Below are 16,834 nucleotides of genomic sequence, written 5' to 3'. Positions count from 1 at the left end.
AGAGAGAGAGAGAGAGAGAGAGAGAGAGAGAGAGAGAGAGAGAGAGAATCTTAAGCACGCTGCACACTCAGCCGGGACCAGATACAGGGCGGGGAGGGAAGGGGAGGAGCTCCGTCTCATGACCAGGAGATCGTGACCTGAGACGAAATCAAGAGTCAGAGGCTTAACTGACTGAGCCACCCAGGCGCCCCTCTGAACATTTTCTAGGAAGAGCCTGAATGCGGTCGTAAGAGACAAGTCAGGACACCAACAACTGTTTTGCTGGAAGCTGCCTGGTTTGAAAACAAAAACAAAAACACAAAAACAAAACACCAAGTTGGGTTCAGCAAAGGGAACGGGTGAGTCTCACGATGAGCCGCCACTATGCCTGGCACCCCCCGGGTACGGAGGAAAGACGGCCTAGCGGCCCGCACTGTTCAAGAAGACCCACTTAGCAGGCTCCCTGGGCTCTCGCGTGAACACCTCACAGAGGCTGACTACGCGGTAAGCATGCGCGGGAGTCGCACCTGGGTCCGCGGCGGCGGCAATATTATCTGCTTGGAGATGATCTTCATAAAGGCTGGGGGCCGGGAACGTTTGCTAAGTTGGTTTCAGTGAGACCTTCACGAAGCTCCTTAAGCAGTTTGCCTCATAGCAGGCAATATTCAGCCTTCCTCCCTCTGTGGCGTTAGGCAGGGGCTTAGAGCTTCATTAGCCCCAGCTTAATTTTTACCAGATCCCTGCTGAGCATATACAGAAGCAATGTTTTTAATTGGCCATTTTTTTTTTTTATATTTTGTACTTTTCTTTCTTCCTTTTTTTTTTTTTCTTTAATTTACACAAATACTACTGCACAAGGGAGATGAGTCATTGGTGAAGTTGGAAGTTTTTGTTGGTTAGGACGTTTTTAAGGCATTGCGGTAAAGAATACTCCTCTCTTAAAAAAATAAATAAAAATAAACATTTTTTTCTTTAAAGAACACTCTTCTCTTTTAAAACCCATCCAACTTAGAAATACATACATCTAGTTTCATTAACGATGGGGACTACGTTTGTACAGCAAAAGAAAGAAAAACTAGCTCTAAAATATTTTCCCAAACTATTGTTATGTGTAAAATCATATCACTCATTACTTTGCCAAAGAAGATGTAAATTTAATTTCTAGAAATGGCACTCGTGCATTCTGTTCTTATCTTGAGAACATCGTTTCTCTTACTGAAAAACAAAAAGATTATTTTCATTATTATTTGTCACTCACAAGCTTGAGACAAACTCGGGCTAACCTCGTCTCTAACTTTCTGAGATTGTTGACAGCAGTTCGGATTTCTAGAACCTGTTTTGAAGACGCAGTATCGAGTAATGGAGGTGTTTCAATGAGTCAGCACTTAGCTCTCCTCTTCCCAGAAAAACAAAATTTCTTGCTGGCGTTCAGTGCATCCTGCAGGGGTTTTTTCCTAGCTCTGATCTGCACTTCCCATGTTGAGAAGTTTTCGTACTCCTTTTCTACCACTGAAAAGTTAATGTTATTTTAAAGTGTCCCCTGTCACAGCCCAGATTCTCCCGAGGAGCATATTCCTTTCCATAGAATGGGCATTTTTGCAACTTAATATCTTACATTTGATTACCATTGGTGCATATGTAAGTGCTGTCTTGCTCATCTTGTTTATTACGTATATGTATTAAAAACTAATAAAAGCAAAATAATACAAAAAATGAGCATTTCATTTTGGCATCCACCCTGCTACAAAACCCTGCAGATGTTTGGCTGCCTGTGATATATTTTGGAGGATGGAATCTGCAACTGTTATAATTAAGCAATACCATTAAGTCACCCGAGAGTAAATTAGAAGCTAAACTGGTGCTATGTGCTCAGGAACCCAAGATTATGGGCTGAGATCTCTATTCAGCGGATGAAGTCAGCTCCCTTCAAACTGATTCTGAAATAAAAGGTGTTATTTCTATTCCCCACCCCCAAAATACAGAAGTGTATTAAACATGTCCCTAATATTGATTTGGCATGCCAGCTGTAATCTTAAATTGTAGGGGGAAAATGTTTTAGTAAATAGAGCTATTTCTATTTTGCTACTACTGTTTCACTTGTAATGGGCAAGAGAAATGTGTAGGTCTGGATTATTTCCAGGGATTTGGCTGAGATCCAGGGACTCAGTAGTGGGAAAGAAAAAAAAAAGAAAAGAAAAGAAAAGAAAAGAAAAAAGAAAAGAAATCAAGAGAAAGGGGAAGAAACGAATCCTGGTACATTCTGTTGCAGTTAGAAATAGATGAAGGTAATGTCACTTCTCGAGTTTTCTCTGCATAATACCATCTGGAGAGAGACGATCCAGTCCCAACAACCAAAACTACAAATTGTCAGTAATGTGAGAATAGGACATTGATACAATACTTGTCACCAAAGGCAGCTTAAGCAACCTAAAATCCAATCTATTTAGAATATTAACAATTAAAAACATGTTAACTAACTTACCTAATAAAATTAAACATATAATCTCAGACATACCACTATGCTAAAAACTCCTCTTCAACAACAGTGTAAGTTGCCCAAACTAAGACATAATGGTCTGGACCCTTGGCTACTTATGGAATGTTCTTTGAAATGGTGTCCTGAGTACAGTCTGGGAGTTTGCTGGAAATGCAGAATCCTAGGCTCAGCCAAGGCCTACTCTATCAGAATCTATGTTTTACCAAGATCCCCAGCTGATTCATTCACACATTTAAGTTTGAGAACCACTGATCCAGACCCTTGGCTTCCTGTTTTCAGGCACCCAAGGCTGCTCAAATTCACAAAGCCTCTTAGTCCCAGGACAATTTGTCTATTTCCCACTTGTCAATCACTGCCTTGGCTTTCACAATTTGGCTGATCTCCCAAAAGCCACACTCCATTTGGGCAGCTTCCAAGAATTCTTTGCAGATACCACTGGTCTAGAGGATTGAATCCCCTCTCTTCTTTCCAGAAGAGCTGATTTCACTGAGCCCCTCACAGACACGGTGACAAGATATTGATGCTATACATTTTCAAGTTAGTCCTTAGACTAATCTTTAGGCACCGGAATTGCTGTTAGGATGGATCACTTTTCTCCCTACACCTGACATATGTCTTCCCCGATCTCACAATCTGCTGCAACTTGGCAGCCTAAGTTTATGAAGTTTTATGTTCTTCCAGTTTTTCTTCTTGATATCACTCTGCTTTTCTTCTTCATTTGTCTGGGGTTTTGTTTTTTGTTTTTTTGTTTTTTTGTTTTTAAGTAATCTCTATACCCAGCGTGGGTCTCAAACTCACGACCCTGAGATCAAGAGTTGCACACTCCTCCAACGGATCCAGCCAGGCACCCCTTCGTTTGTCTGGGTTTAACTGGTTTTGATCACATAATCTTTATGCAAAAAGAAATTCTTTGTGAAGTAGCATTTGTTCTTTACATATATGGCCCCTCCAGAGTGTGTCCTCCAGAATGATTCCACAAGCCTTCTTCCATGGCCTTCTCAGGCTCCCACTTTCTCACCTTACCCCATCAACAGGATAGAACACTGTTCCCCATTCTCTAGGATTTTGTTGGAAGGTTGCAAAGGACATCAGTACCTGAGGGCATATACCCTCTAGTGATCTTTTAGAAAAAGGAAAAACACAAACACAAATGTAGCTACAGAAGGTCCACTACATCATATTTATACAAATACAAAAAGATTTAATTATAGCAAAGTTCAATCAATCACTATGGTAACTAGTATATCAACCAAAAGGCTGAGGTCTGCTTTATACTCAAGGCAACCTCTGTAGATTCTTCCCCTCCCCAAAATATACTCATTTGTCAGCTAGCTCCATGATTATGTTCAATCTAAGACGTGCTACATAGGGTTTGCTTTTATTTCTACTTGGCAATTTCAGTATTGCTATGACTTCCACGATCTCTAGATCATGAATCACTTGAGCAAATAATGAGCCAATAAGCTCAAATCCAAGGGAAATTTCTGCAAAGCTGTCTTTTAACTGTATTTTCACACAGAGTGAAGTGTTCCTTGTCATAGAATAATAATCTAAGAAACAAATTCTGGCTAGATCCACTACTTGGTTTCAAATAGCATATTATTTTAGTATGTTAGAATAAACATTCCTTTATTCCATCTATAGCTTTTCAGTGCCCGCTAGATGCAAGGAACAAAAGAACAAAGGAACAACTCTTACAGCTAAATGATCTTTTTCTGATTTCTTCTCAAATCCAACACAAGGGCCTCCCGGCTAATTGAAAGGTCTCCATGGCTCTCCCTACTCCTAAACTCTTCCATCGGCCCTGGGAGAACCATCAATTTAGAAGAGGCCTTGAACGCTTTTCAGCTCCCCATGGAGGCACTCTCCCAAGCATCTAGAAGAGAGAGCAATTGATGGCAAATCAAACATAATTTTAGTTAATATGTTTCTTAGGCATCTCATTTTAATTTCTGTCCTCCCCCCACATGGACCACTTTTCAAACTAACTCCAATGGTAACAATTTCCCAGCCTCTTGAAACTCTATGTGCTCAGCACTGTGGGACCTCATCAAGTTCTCTGAACAGCTCCACGCTGTGCTCTCAGCACTCTGGGACAGTGGAAGACAACTCTCAAATAAACTAGGGGGAAATATGTTTTTCCTTCCCGATTCCCAGGCAGGTAGTTGGTCCTCAACATGTTTGCTTCGGATATAGCAGCCAGTCATAAAACCTCCTGGTCGTAGTGAGAGTCACTGTGCCCACGATGCATCCCAAGGTGCTGAAAGACTTCTGGTACCAGATGAGGACAGGCATAAGGCAGAGCAGGGGGCACTCAAGACAGCAAGTCTCCACGCTGAGTTGTAAGGCACTGGCTCAGGAGAGAGATGGACATGAGCAAACAAAACCTCATTTCGACGAAAGCCCTACCAGCTTAAGCTACCTGCTCCAATTTGGACTGTTTTTCCAGCTGCGATGCTCTTCAACTTGGAAGAACGTTTCATTCCATTTTCCTAAAATGTTCCATGGTAAATTCCTCTCTTTTGCAGATGGTAAGTTTTTGGTTTCCAGAGCCTCTCTTTCTAAGCTTCGCACAACCTCTTTTAGGAGATACCGTAAGAGAAAACACAGACAGAATGATGAAGTTTAGACAAATGCTGTCTGATTCTAAAACGGAAAACACAAAGATTCAGCTATCATTACCTAGAAAAGCAAACCCTATTAATAATAATACGATGCCCCCGATACATCCCCTACTTTATACTTTGTAAATGAGTCTGCCGTTTTCATCAGTCACCCCTCAGGGTTGGCGAGAAGAGCACTGCGCCCCAGGTAATATTTTTTTGGCAACCCCTCCCCAAAACAACAAAGCCAGTCCCCCACTGCTCTCCCTTCTCCATTCCTCAGGTCGTCCCCGTCTCTCTAATTGGTATTCATCCAGCGCAGAACAGTAGCTATCAGTACTTGATGATTAACAGCCTTGTGAGACCTTGTGCTAGCAGCAAGAGTTGGCTCTTGTAGCCACCATTTTAAAGGGGACGCTTGAATGTGAGATTTTTGTTTCAAAGAGGTGCGGATGGAGAGCACTGTGTTTCCACCATCTGAATCTGTCATGGAAGCAAGAAGTGCGCCGAGGAGGACGTGCAACGAAACCCCCCCGGCAACACTGCTATCCCTCCCAACGCTGCTCCGTACTGGGGAGCTTTGCAAGCGTGGTCTGGATTCTACATCGCTCAAACATTGATAAATCACTTGACTGTTTGGTGTTGAGATACCCCCTTCTGTTTCAAAGGGCCTTATGATCTTCATTCACTTTTCCCCACGTTGATCTTTGTGCAGTCCAGACCCTTTCACCCCCAGCAACCACAGATTCAGGATTCCCGACTCCCTGTACCACACCAACTTCAGGGAGTCATAGGAATTTGGATATTCATCTATATAGACTTACTGGGAGCAACCCAGAATTACATGCAGAATGCAACTTCTATTCTGAGTGATCCTGAAGATCTCTAGTTACATAGAATTTTGCATGTCAAGATTACGATCCCACCATATGGGGCTCTTTGCTTTGCACTGGAGTTGGGCACAGGATTTCAGAAACATGTTTCGGGTCTCTTGGAACGACCAAGTATGTTTGGACTGCACCAGATTTTATAAGCCATGGAGCAAATGTAAATACTTTTGGATGCTGGTACACATTTTATAAATAATTCTGGCAGAGTTTTAATTCTCTAGGACTTCAGGGGTTTGTTATATTCCATTTTTCATTATTTGTTCATTTCCATGTGGTCTTATTTCTGTAAACACGGTTTCTTGAAAAATGGAATTAGGTCCAGATTTAGCAAATACAAAAGGATGATTTGTAACATTTCTCTCATAAGCTGGATCCAAGCAAAGGCAAAATGAACTCATTTACAGTTGGTGAAACATAATTGTCCCTTTACACATAAAAGTAGAAGGAAAAATTGATATTTTAAATTTCCCCACTCTCTACAGTTGCTATCCGAACCTCTCAGAGTGACTAGGCCTTTCTCTCTTGGTCAGTTGTCCCACAACCCAAAGAGCCCGTATACTTGACTAGGGGAAGCAATGACTAAGTGGCCCCAGTTACAAGTTCATCTCAGAAGAACTATTTCTTTCTTCCTTTCTTTTTCTTTCTTTCTTTCTTTCTTTCTTTCTTTCTTTCTTTCTTTCTTTCGAGAGATCAAGCAAGAGCAGGGGAGGGACAGAGAGAGAGAGGAGGGAGAGAATCCTAAGTAGGTTCTCTGCATTGTCAGCACGGAGCCTGACGCGGGGCTCGAACTCACAAACCATGAGATCGTGACCTGAGCCGAAATCTAGAGCCGGACACTTGACTGAGTCACCAAGACGCCCCTAGAACTATTTCTCTTTAGAGTGCTTCACACTCTTACCACCCGGTGTTGGTTTTACAAAGTGACTCAAGGAGAAAGGGAAAGGCTAATGTTAGAGAAAAAATCCTGAGCTGCTTGTATGATTATGTTCCCTCTGCCTGAAGTACTCTTCCAGCAGAGGTCACCATGGCCCCACTCCCTCACCTCTTTCAGGTCCCTCAGTTGCCACCTTCTGAGGAAGGATCTCCCTGACGGCTTATTTAAAATTGCAACCCCCCCCCCACCTCCAAACCCCCACCCTCCCTTTCTGTTTCCTTTTTCTCCAGAGCCGCTGTGTGCGTGCACACACATACACACCCTGCTAGGACGCAGGCACCATGAGGAAAGAGATTGCATTTTTATCTCTTTTGTTTACTCCTGTGTCCCTAGTTCCTAGAACAGTGCGTAGCCCAGGAGATACACTCTGTAAATATGTGTTGAATAACCAAATGAATACAAATCCATCAACAATGTGCATATAAACACACTCTCAACCACCCTGCCGGTGTAATGTCCCAGATGCACATCAGCCCTCAACTCTGTCTCACTGGGACGGAGCCTCTGCTTGATATTCCCGTTAACCTGCTTTCATCTCTAAGAAGGTTGCAAGTAGGGGGAAGTGCGTTTCCTGAACTCAACACTTACTGGAAGTAATTAGTCAAGCTTCTCAAGTGACTAGTCTTCGCCTTTACCTCCTCAACAGGCTCACTCGTCAACTCCGGCAGCCTAAATTCTGACCCCACTCAGCCACACAAGGCTGAAATTCTTCCCGCTCAATCGCTAAATCCAAAAGGGTAAGGTCTCATGTCTCTCTCTCTCCTCTCTCCTTCCCTTTCCTCCCTCCTTTTCTTTCTGCTTTCTTCCCTCTCACCCTGCCACCCTTCTTTCCTCTTCTTTCCTCTGTTTTCTTCTTTTCTCTCCCCGCCAGCATGCCACCTTCGCTGGGACCCACCGCTCATTCTACTTGAGAGTTGCCTGCTTCGCTGTCTCGGCTCTCTGGCTGCACCATCCCCCCCCCCCCCCCCCCCCCTCAGCTCCCTGTGCTTAGCCATTAGAGGCTGAGGCCTTGGGGCTCAACCTACCATTTACAACTGGTAACTCCCTAATACCTGCCCCCAGCTCAGCTCTTGCCTCCAAATTTCACACTGTGATTTCTTCTCATTTACTTACCATCTCCACTTGACGCCTCATAGCCCCTCAAACGCCACACACCCAGAACTGACCTGCTCATTTCCATGTTCCCTCTCACGGAAGGGCATCACCATCTGCTTAGTCGACTGAATTAAAAACCTTGGACCTTCCTCTCACTCTTAAAGTACCTGCATGTGACAGCGGTCAGCAGGCCAGAGTAGGAAGCAGAGGCTTTAGGGGAAGAATAAACCTGGGCTTGTGTGACCGTGGACAAATGACTTAAACTCTCTAAGCCTTAACTTTCTTAAATGTAAAATGAACATATTTTTCATCTAATAACAATGTTTATCTTTAAGAATTGCCGTAAGGGCTCATTTAATCATTCTACAAATGAAATGTGTCAGGTGCTATGCTAGCCACTAGGGTTCAACAGTAAATGAATTAAGTTGCCTACTCTCTGGAACACAGGCTGTAGTAGATTATGAGTTAAGTATGTAAAACATCTTATTCTGAATCTAGGAGAGTCCAGAACCGAATTAGTAGCTGCTCAATAAAGGGAAGCTATTTTCGTTATCCCAGTCGCTAAGAACTACTAATGCTTCTTAATACCTCTCTGCTTCCTTTGCATAGAAGGTTCTAAACCTATTCCCTCAGCTGTCTGGCTCCAGAATTGTGCTCAGTTCAAGTGTGGCTCTTTTGGAAGCCTCCTCTCCTCCCCATGCTGATAAACTGCTACTCCACTGGGCAATCCCCATACTTCTCTCTTTCTCCATGAGCCTCGATTCTCATTTGCCTTCAACAGAACGTAACTTATTCATCAGTAGTGCCCTAGCTGTGCTCAGTAAGTTTGTTGAATAAAATTGAGCTAACATGGTGCTTTAAGGTCACAAAACCATATAAGACAGATTATCTGCTCTATTCTATACACGTGGAAACCTGAGGCTCTGAGGAGGGATATGTATCTCCCCTGCTCATAGTGTCTTGAGTGACACTCGCTCACCAAGGGCTGGTGCTGGGCTGGACAACTTGGTTAAAAGAGGCTAAGAGTGAAGTGAGTTTGAACCTAGGTTTTACAGAATGCCGAGAGTTAAGAGAGGAACAAGACAGGAAAATGGGATGCTTGTGGACATAAGAGCATGCGGACAGGAAAACAGGATGCTTGGGAGCATGTGGACGTAAACCTAGCAAGGAGAGATCTAGACAATTCCCACAAAACAGAAGAGCTGTTCACATATCCAAGATTTATATTTACTGGCTATTGGATGGAATTGGTCTGAAAATGTTGAGGCTAGGACTCAAGCAGAGGTCATCTCCCTCTAAGTCAAATGCCATTAACATTGTGTTTTATGGTATAAAGCTCTTAGTCTCCTCAATCCATTTTGTGAGCTGTAGATGTCATTCCCGTCCAACATTTAATAGCTACCCTTGTGTAGCTCAAATTTGGAAGGTATCAAGAATATTTACTGAAATAATCTACCTCCATTTTTATGTTAGGAGGAAAAGGGCAGGGGAAGAAGAAAAGATTTAGAGGGTATATGGCTTCAAATACCACGGCTAACAGGGGTTAGCCTTGTGTTCCCTGAAATTCAGGAGGGCAACCTGTTGCTGCCTAGTCTCACCAGGGACAGAGGCTCCTGGTTTTGAAAGAACAGCTGAAGGACTAGCTGCCCAGGTCAGGGGCAACATTCTTTCCAAAAGCCACTGATGCAATGGACAGGAAACTGCCTTCCAGGAAGGGCAAGCTATGGAGAGAGGTGACCCTGTGTCTCCTGGGAGAAGGTAAAAATGATTCACGAGAGGGGAAACCTGAGTAAGTAGGAGACAATGACAATGTTTGGGCCTACTAACAATGCGATTTGGAGGACTTTCTTATGATTCTCGTTTTAGGAGAATAACTTTAAAGTCTTACACTAGCCAACTGCAGACCTGGTACTGTTAGCTAGACCGATTAATGCTACATCTGTTCTAACACAAATAGCCAACAGGCATATTATTTCCACATTCCTAAAGGTTGGTGAATAGCAGTGGAATTAATTCTTGAGGACATATGAAAACATGCTCTCCTCCTATCTGTAGCCCATCGTGGTTTTTTTCTTACAGATGACACACAAACAGAGCTTCCATTTGTAGTCCGTGATTTTGAAAATTGTAACTAAGAGATTTTGGAGTTTCCCTTTATGAATGCTACAAAAACTGTGAAATTCACCAAAACTGTGATCCTGGATTTGATTTAGATAAGCTCCTAATAACAACTATAACAAAGTATTTGTTAACGTTTGTTTTTCTGCGTGGTGTTTACTTCTGAGAGTAGGTTCTCCATCCAAGTCTAACCCAAATGGGGAAGGGGAGATACAGATATATATATATATCTGTTAAGTATTACGTTTCATTAGTTACTATAGTGTAGAATTGAACACTATTCAAATAGTAAGAAAAGAAGAATATCACTGGAATCCTAAACCTTCAGAGAATATAAAAATGAATTAGTTTTAGTCCTTGCCCCCAAGAAGTTTATAATCTAGTGGGAGGATAAAACAGTAGGCTCACGTAAGAGAGCTTCAAGAAAATACAATGTGGATTCAAAAGAAAAGGATGGGTTGAGAGACAGAGATTGATGCATTTGAGGTTCCTGAAACATCTTAACAGGAATATATCAAGGCAGCAAAGAGGAATGGAAAGTTGTAGAGTGGCGGACATCTCAGAAGGCAGGAAAGTGTGGGACACTCCCACCCTACTACCCCTGGTTCGGAACACTAATCTGCAAGAACTGCATGACCTCTCTTTTTCTGAAGGGAAAAAAAAAAAAAAAAAAAAAAAATATATATATATATATATATGTATCAATTATTAAAACTGCACCACAGATTTTTAAAATTTTTGTTTTACTCATCACAGCTGTTGATTGCCAATCAGTAAGCGAATTCTTGATGTTATCTGGGCTTAACAATCAAAAGAATCTGAATAAGTCAAGCTAATTTAATAGCTAATGTGAATATCCTGGATCTTCTATTCAGGATTCATTTTGCTATCTGTCAGTTGACCCCAAAGTTGCGGTCTTTGACAACGAATAGACAATGTGTAAGGAGAGTTCAAAATTAGAACTTGTCCCTCAGTCCATGCAAACATGGTGTTATTATACAAGGCTACTGCCTCAACTTTACCAACAGATGATCCAGCAACCACTCCCCTGAGAATTATCTGGAATGACTATTTGTGAAGTTTCATCACTGAGTGTTCACCTTTCCCTTCCCACTGACATATCTTTCCTTTGGAAATGTGCAGAGAAAAAGTAAGCATAATAAGATACACATGAAAATAACCCAGCAGAACTAACTGTAAGCAAGGAGAGGGGTTTCATCTAGTACAAGAGATAGAAGGGCTTTACACTTGAACTCGGACATGATCAAGTGACTACCTTGTATCTCTCTGTGTGTTGCCCTGCTGTAAAATGGGGCTGATTCAACTCACCCAGGTAGGTAATTCAGAGACATGGTAGGAAGATTAATTATTCGGGATTCACTGAGTGCTTTCAATATGAAAAGCACGATGTATGTCACAAACAGAGGGCTGTTGACTTCAGGGGAGACAAGAAACAGCAGGCACAGATGAACTTTTAAAAAACAAAGGCCCTATTCTCATGTAAATACTCAATAATAAAAGCTATGGAAAGAAAGCCACAGGAAATATAAAATATAAACAGAATATTTTCCATGAGGAGTCAGCAGATTTTATCAAGTTAATAAATTATTACAATAGAGTACATAAAATCAAACTCATGCAGAATCAGACCAGAGAATATAACGTGTGGCTGCAGGGATTATCTGGTGGGAAAGATCTCATTGATTTTTGTAGAGCATTGGATCTGGGAGATTTTTAAATTAGGCAAGGATGATGACCCAGTTTGGATGGGAAAAGCTTAGAGGTTCCCAAGGAAGAATACAGCCCAAGAAGAAATCTCTGGAGGTAGTTATTTTTAACTTTTCAGACCTGCTTGACATGAAGAGAATTCTGAAAACGGAATGCAAAAAGTAAACATTTAAAGAACTTTGATATCATTTCTCATTGTTGTGACCCTGGCAAAAACTTTAAAAGAACAGGCAAGGTTTATTTAGAATTAAATAGGGATTTGAGGAAAGTAAAATTGAGTTTGCTTTTTTATATTTATGAGTTTATGAGGGGAAAAAAGTTGGGTGAATTTTCTCTTGGGCTGTGACTTGACTAAGAAATCCTTGTACAAAATAAAGATCATAAGATCATAAGCATCAAATTCAAAACATATTAGAGGTAAGTACTTTTTAGTACTTTAAGTACTGAACTTAAAAATCAGTGGAAATATTACAGGAGCACTAAGAACATAAAAAAAAAAAAATGTATACCAGTTAGCTGTTGCCAAAACGATGCTGCATAACAACCATAAAAACTAGTGGCATACAACAATAAGCCCTTGTTCTCATGGTTCTATCAATCGTTCGGTGTGGTTCTGCCTCACATACGACACTGAATCTGCTCATGTCTCCCATCTTCCTTGAACCAGTCAGCTAGCCAAGGCGTGCTCACCTCAAGGTTCTAGACTGAAAACTAAAACTTCCATTCTTTTAGCCAATGCAAGGAATAATGACAAGCCCAAAGTCAAGGAGCAGGAAAGTCACTCCATCCATGTCATGAGGATCTAGCAAGGATGTGAATGCAAGGAAGGGTGAAGAGTGAGGCCAAGAATTCCAATCACATTTTGTTCCAAACTTACATATCAAAAAAAGTCTGGAAAAATGGTCCAGAGAGTGAGATCAAGATGGAGATACAGAAACACAAGCTTTCACAACAAAACCTTTGTTATAATAATGTTTTTAATTTCCTTTCCATCTATGTGTATATTTTCATAGTATGCATAAGCAAAATATGTTATACATACAATAATTCTAATGGCTGACATTAACCTATTCTCCTCTTACTGATAAAATCATCTAAGAAATTTTTCTTTTTAAATAGTTTTTAAATGACCATATAATACGGAAAGCTTAGGTTTGAGAAGCATTCCCCACATACCGAAAGTTTCTGATCATGTCATTTCTGCATATAACAAATAAACCTTTTTTTTTTTTTTTTTTTTAAGTAGCCTCTTTGGTGGTGCTTTAATTCATGACCCAGAGATCAAGACCTTAGTTGAGATCAGGATTCTGACGCTTAACCGACTGAGCCTCCCAGGCGCCCCACAAGTAAACTCTTAATAAAAGACATTCTACTAAGTTGCCATCTCTAACCACAGAGGTGAATTCCATCTCCAGGAATTTTGGGTAGAATTGCAAACTAATGAGGACTGAAATCAGCAGTCCCAGGATTTCTATACCATCTTCATTGACTCAGTAAATTTATAACAGAACCTCAGTAACCTTAACTATTAAACATACTTTTGAACTCAACTACCCAGAGAGTATTTTCCATCTGCAGTATCAGCTCTCCTGGTGGAAGCTGACCTTTTACCACCACGACTATTTAAAAAAAAAAAAAAAAAAAACCTTCTTAAAACGTAACCTTAATCCGGGAGCTCCTGGCATGCACCTGGCGGTCCGGCGGATCTGTCTACAGTGTTTGGCCAGAACAGACCCAGGGATGCCCCTTCTATCAGCCTCCGGCCACCCTCTAACCTCTTTCCGGTCGCAACCTTCTGAGCCATCTCCTCCGCCACCCTCTGCCTCCGGGACCAGCCAACACCCTATTTGGAGCTTAGCTCCTCATAACCGATCAACGATGAACTCCCAGATTCGTCAGAATTATTCCACCGCGGTGGAGGCCCGCCGTCAACCACCTGGTCAACATGCCTCTCTGCAGGCCTCCTACACCTACCTCTCTCTCGGCTTCTGTTTCAACCAGGACGGCGTTGAGCCGGAGGGCATGAGCCACTTCTTCCGCCGGTTGGCCGAGAAGCGCGAGCATGCTGTGCTGAGCGTCTCTTGAAAAGGCAAAACCAGCGCGGCGGCGACGCCCTCCTCCAGGACGTGCAGAAGCCACGGGAAGATGAGTGGGTACAACCCCGGACGCCATGGAAGCCACGCTGGTTCTGGAGAAGAACCTGAACCACGCCCGTTTGGGTCTGCATACTCCGGGTTCTGCCCGCGCAGACCCCGATCTCTGTGACTTCCTGGAGTTCCACTTCCTGACTTCCTGGGTGAACAAGGGAAACTCACCGAGAAGATGGCGACCTCCTGGCTCACCTCGGCGGGCTGGCCGCCTCCAGGCTGGGCTGCACGAGTATCTCTTGGAAAAGCTCACCCGCAAGCACAACTAGGAGCCTCTGGAGCCCAGCAACCTTGGTGGGGGTCCACTGGCATCCCCCTTTTGCACGGCTTGTGCCTGAGCTTCTCCCTGCAGCCACTAGGCAGCTTTTTAACCACCTTGGAGCCCTCTCCCAAGCCGTAGACCGAATGGAAACAATAAAGGGTTTTGTAGCGAATATATTCATACTAATATATTTACATACATATAAAATTAACCCATCGTATAGAAATATTGATAATGTTCTGTGTTGGTAAAGAAATAAGCACTATTCTACACTGTTCACTGGGAGTAAATTTATGCAAATTTTTGGAAGGCAGTCTGGCAATGTAGATCAGGTAGTTAACCGATACGTGAAACCATCATACCCTTTGACCCAATAATCCCTCTTCTAGGAATTGATCTAAGGTAATTACGAACAAAAAGAAGAATACGTAAGATGTTCGTTGTTCTATTGTTTATAATAAAAAAATAGAACCTACTTAAATTCTCATCAATGGGGAATTTGTTCAAATACCATGGAATATTAGGTAGCTATGAAAACAAGCAACACTAATCATATTAAAACACCCCACGATATATTTTGACTGAAAAGTATTAGGTTAAATACCAGAATATTGTGTATAGTATATTATATGTAAATGTAAGTGCCTTATATGTTTATGTATGCATGAAAAGCTATATGCCAAACTGTTAATGATTATCTCTAGGAAGAAAGGGTTTTTTGGTGGATTGAGGGGATGGTTACTTTTGATTTTTCTTCTTATACTACATTATTTGATTTATAAAGAATACGTATTACTTTCATTTTTTCAATAAAAAATAGCTTTTTAACTATTTTCACTTTCTGTCTTCAAAAACACCTTTTCAACTCTTTTCACTTTGTCCGCCCTACCACCTCTACGTGATAAAACCCCATCAAAATCCCACATGTGCAGAAACCAAAATACTGATTGAGTAAAATGTGTTATTATAAAGTTAATGAAAGTTTAAGGGAGCCGGCCCAGCTAGGTGCCAGTAGCCCTGGATCAGGTGCTGGGTCCAAATATGGTTTGGATGAGGTCTGGTTTGCCTACCAGTTGCAATGTCTACTCTGGTTTAAACATCAATAGGGGCAGCTCTGGCCTCATAGCTGGCCGAGATTTCAAAGGCAGTGCCCACAATCCAGTTATCTCCTTGTTAATTGGTACCCATTTCACAGCCATGGAAATAAGTCTAAGAGAGTACCGAGATGTGGCAACACACTCTTTGCCTCCCTGCTTCCAAAGATGGCGTCGCAAGCTACTCTCCTAGCCAGGCCTCTATCCAAACCCACTGCCACCCTCTTACCTCCAATATAAGAAACTTAGCCTGCTTCTGTTTGAGAATGGGGCTAAGAACAAGAGCCAATGCCAGCCACTCTATCTGACTTTACTTATTGCAGGTGCCTTGTTGCAGGCTTTAACACACATACTGTTAAATCATCAGTCTCTAACCAGATTGCTTTCATGCATTTTTTCCAGGCTTTCTCTACACCCTTCCCTTCCATATCCTCCCAAGGAGACTTTTTTTTCTCCCACTGGCCCTTCAAGAGGCAGTTTAAATGCAGTCCCCTTTATGTGAAGCCATAGAAATTTGCATCCTCAACCCAGAAAACGCTTCACTTTCTTCTGTGATCTTACCCGCTACTTTGTACTTCTATTGATGCACTGTGAACACACTCTCTTGCCCCTGTAATTTATTGTGTACATTTCTGCCTTCCCAAAAGGTAGTAAGAGCCTTCGGTAACTCTCTCACCATCATCCTCATGCCTTTTACTTACCCTTTTCTGCCTGCATTATACTTACCCAGCAAAATGTCAACACTGGGTAAGCCAACCACCTGCCTTTTGCACTCCCACACGGAGACCGCAGAAGAATGTAAGTAACAATGCAAAGTGCTGTCACTACTCGCTCCATGTCTCCAACAGTCCCTGGACTCTGAGTACCGCCCAGGGCTGCCCCTCCCCCACTGCTTACATATAGCAGTTGCTCAACATCTTCCCACCCTACTCAAGCTGTCTGTGCCCACCAGATTCCTCCACACCCTCAGCAGGTAATTTGGATTACTATTTTAGAGAGAGACCACTCACGAGGAACTGTCACAGTCTCTTCTCCACTTGCATCTGTCCCCCATCTATGCCTATGTATCCACACTACAGTGGATGCTCTTGGTGCTCCACTCAGATCCCCTTTTGTGGCAGGTATTCTTGTCCTTCAGCTGCTCCAAGGGCTGGTTGTTTAAAAGTCACAGCTACTGCCTTCCTTGAAGAATTGCCCTCAGCCAGACAGAACCCACATGGTCTGGAAGGTTAAGCCCCATTCCTCTGATGAGCAGACCTCAACCAATGAGTGACTGGCACAGGGGGAAAAGGCCAGTCCCGGGCCTCAAGGTGAGTAAGCTGACGTTAGTATCCAGTCAAGATCACACTCTCGCTTAGCCTGCTTCCCCTACCCTCTCATACCTCTCTCATTCCTTCTCCTAAGAGCACCCCTCACCCAAATCACTTGAACAAGAATCCCTGTCTCAGGCTCTGCTCCCAGAGAACCCAACCTAAGACACACCCTGA

General features: G+C 42.5%; 1 pseudogene; it reads left to right on the top strand.

Annotated features, from left to right (window-relative positions):
- The first annotated feature begins 13,552 nt into the window (after positions 1–13,552).
- Positions 13,553–14,770, top strand: LOC125914761 (ferritin light chain-like; annotated as a pseudogene).
- Positions 14,771–16,834: the final 2,064 nt, after the last annotated feature.

Source organism: Panthera uncia, assembly GCF_023721935.1.
Source record: "Panthera uncia isolate 11264 chromosome D3 unlocalized genomic scaffold, Puncia_PCG_1.0 HiC_scaffold_8, whole genome shotgun sequence".
Lineage (NCBI taxonomy): Eukaryota > Metazoa > Chordata > Mammalia > Carnivora > Felidae > Panthera > Panthera uncia.
The sequence above is the reverse complement of the archived record's forward strand: the minus strand, read 5'-3'. Positions and strand labels throughout refer to the sequence as shown.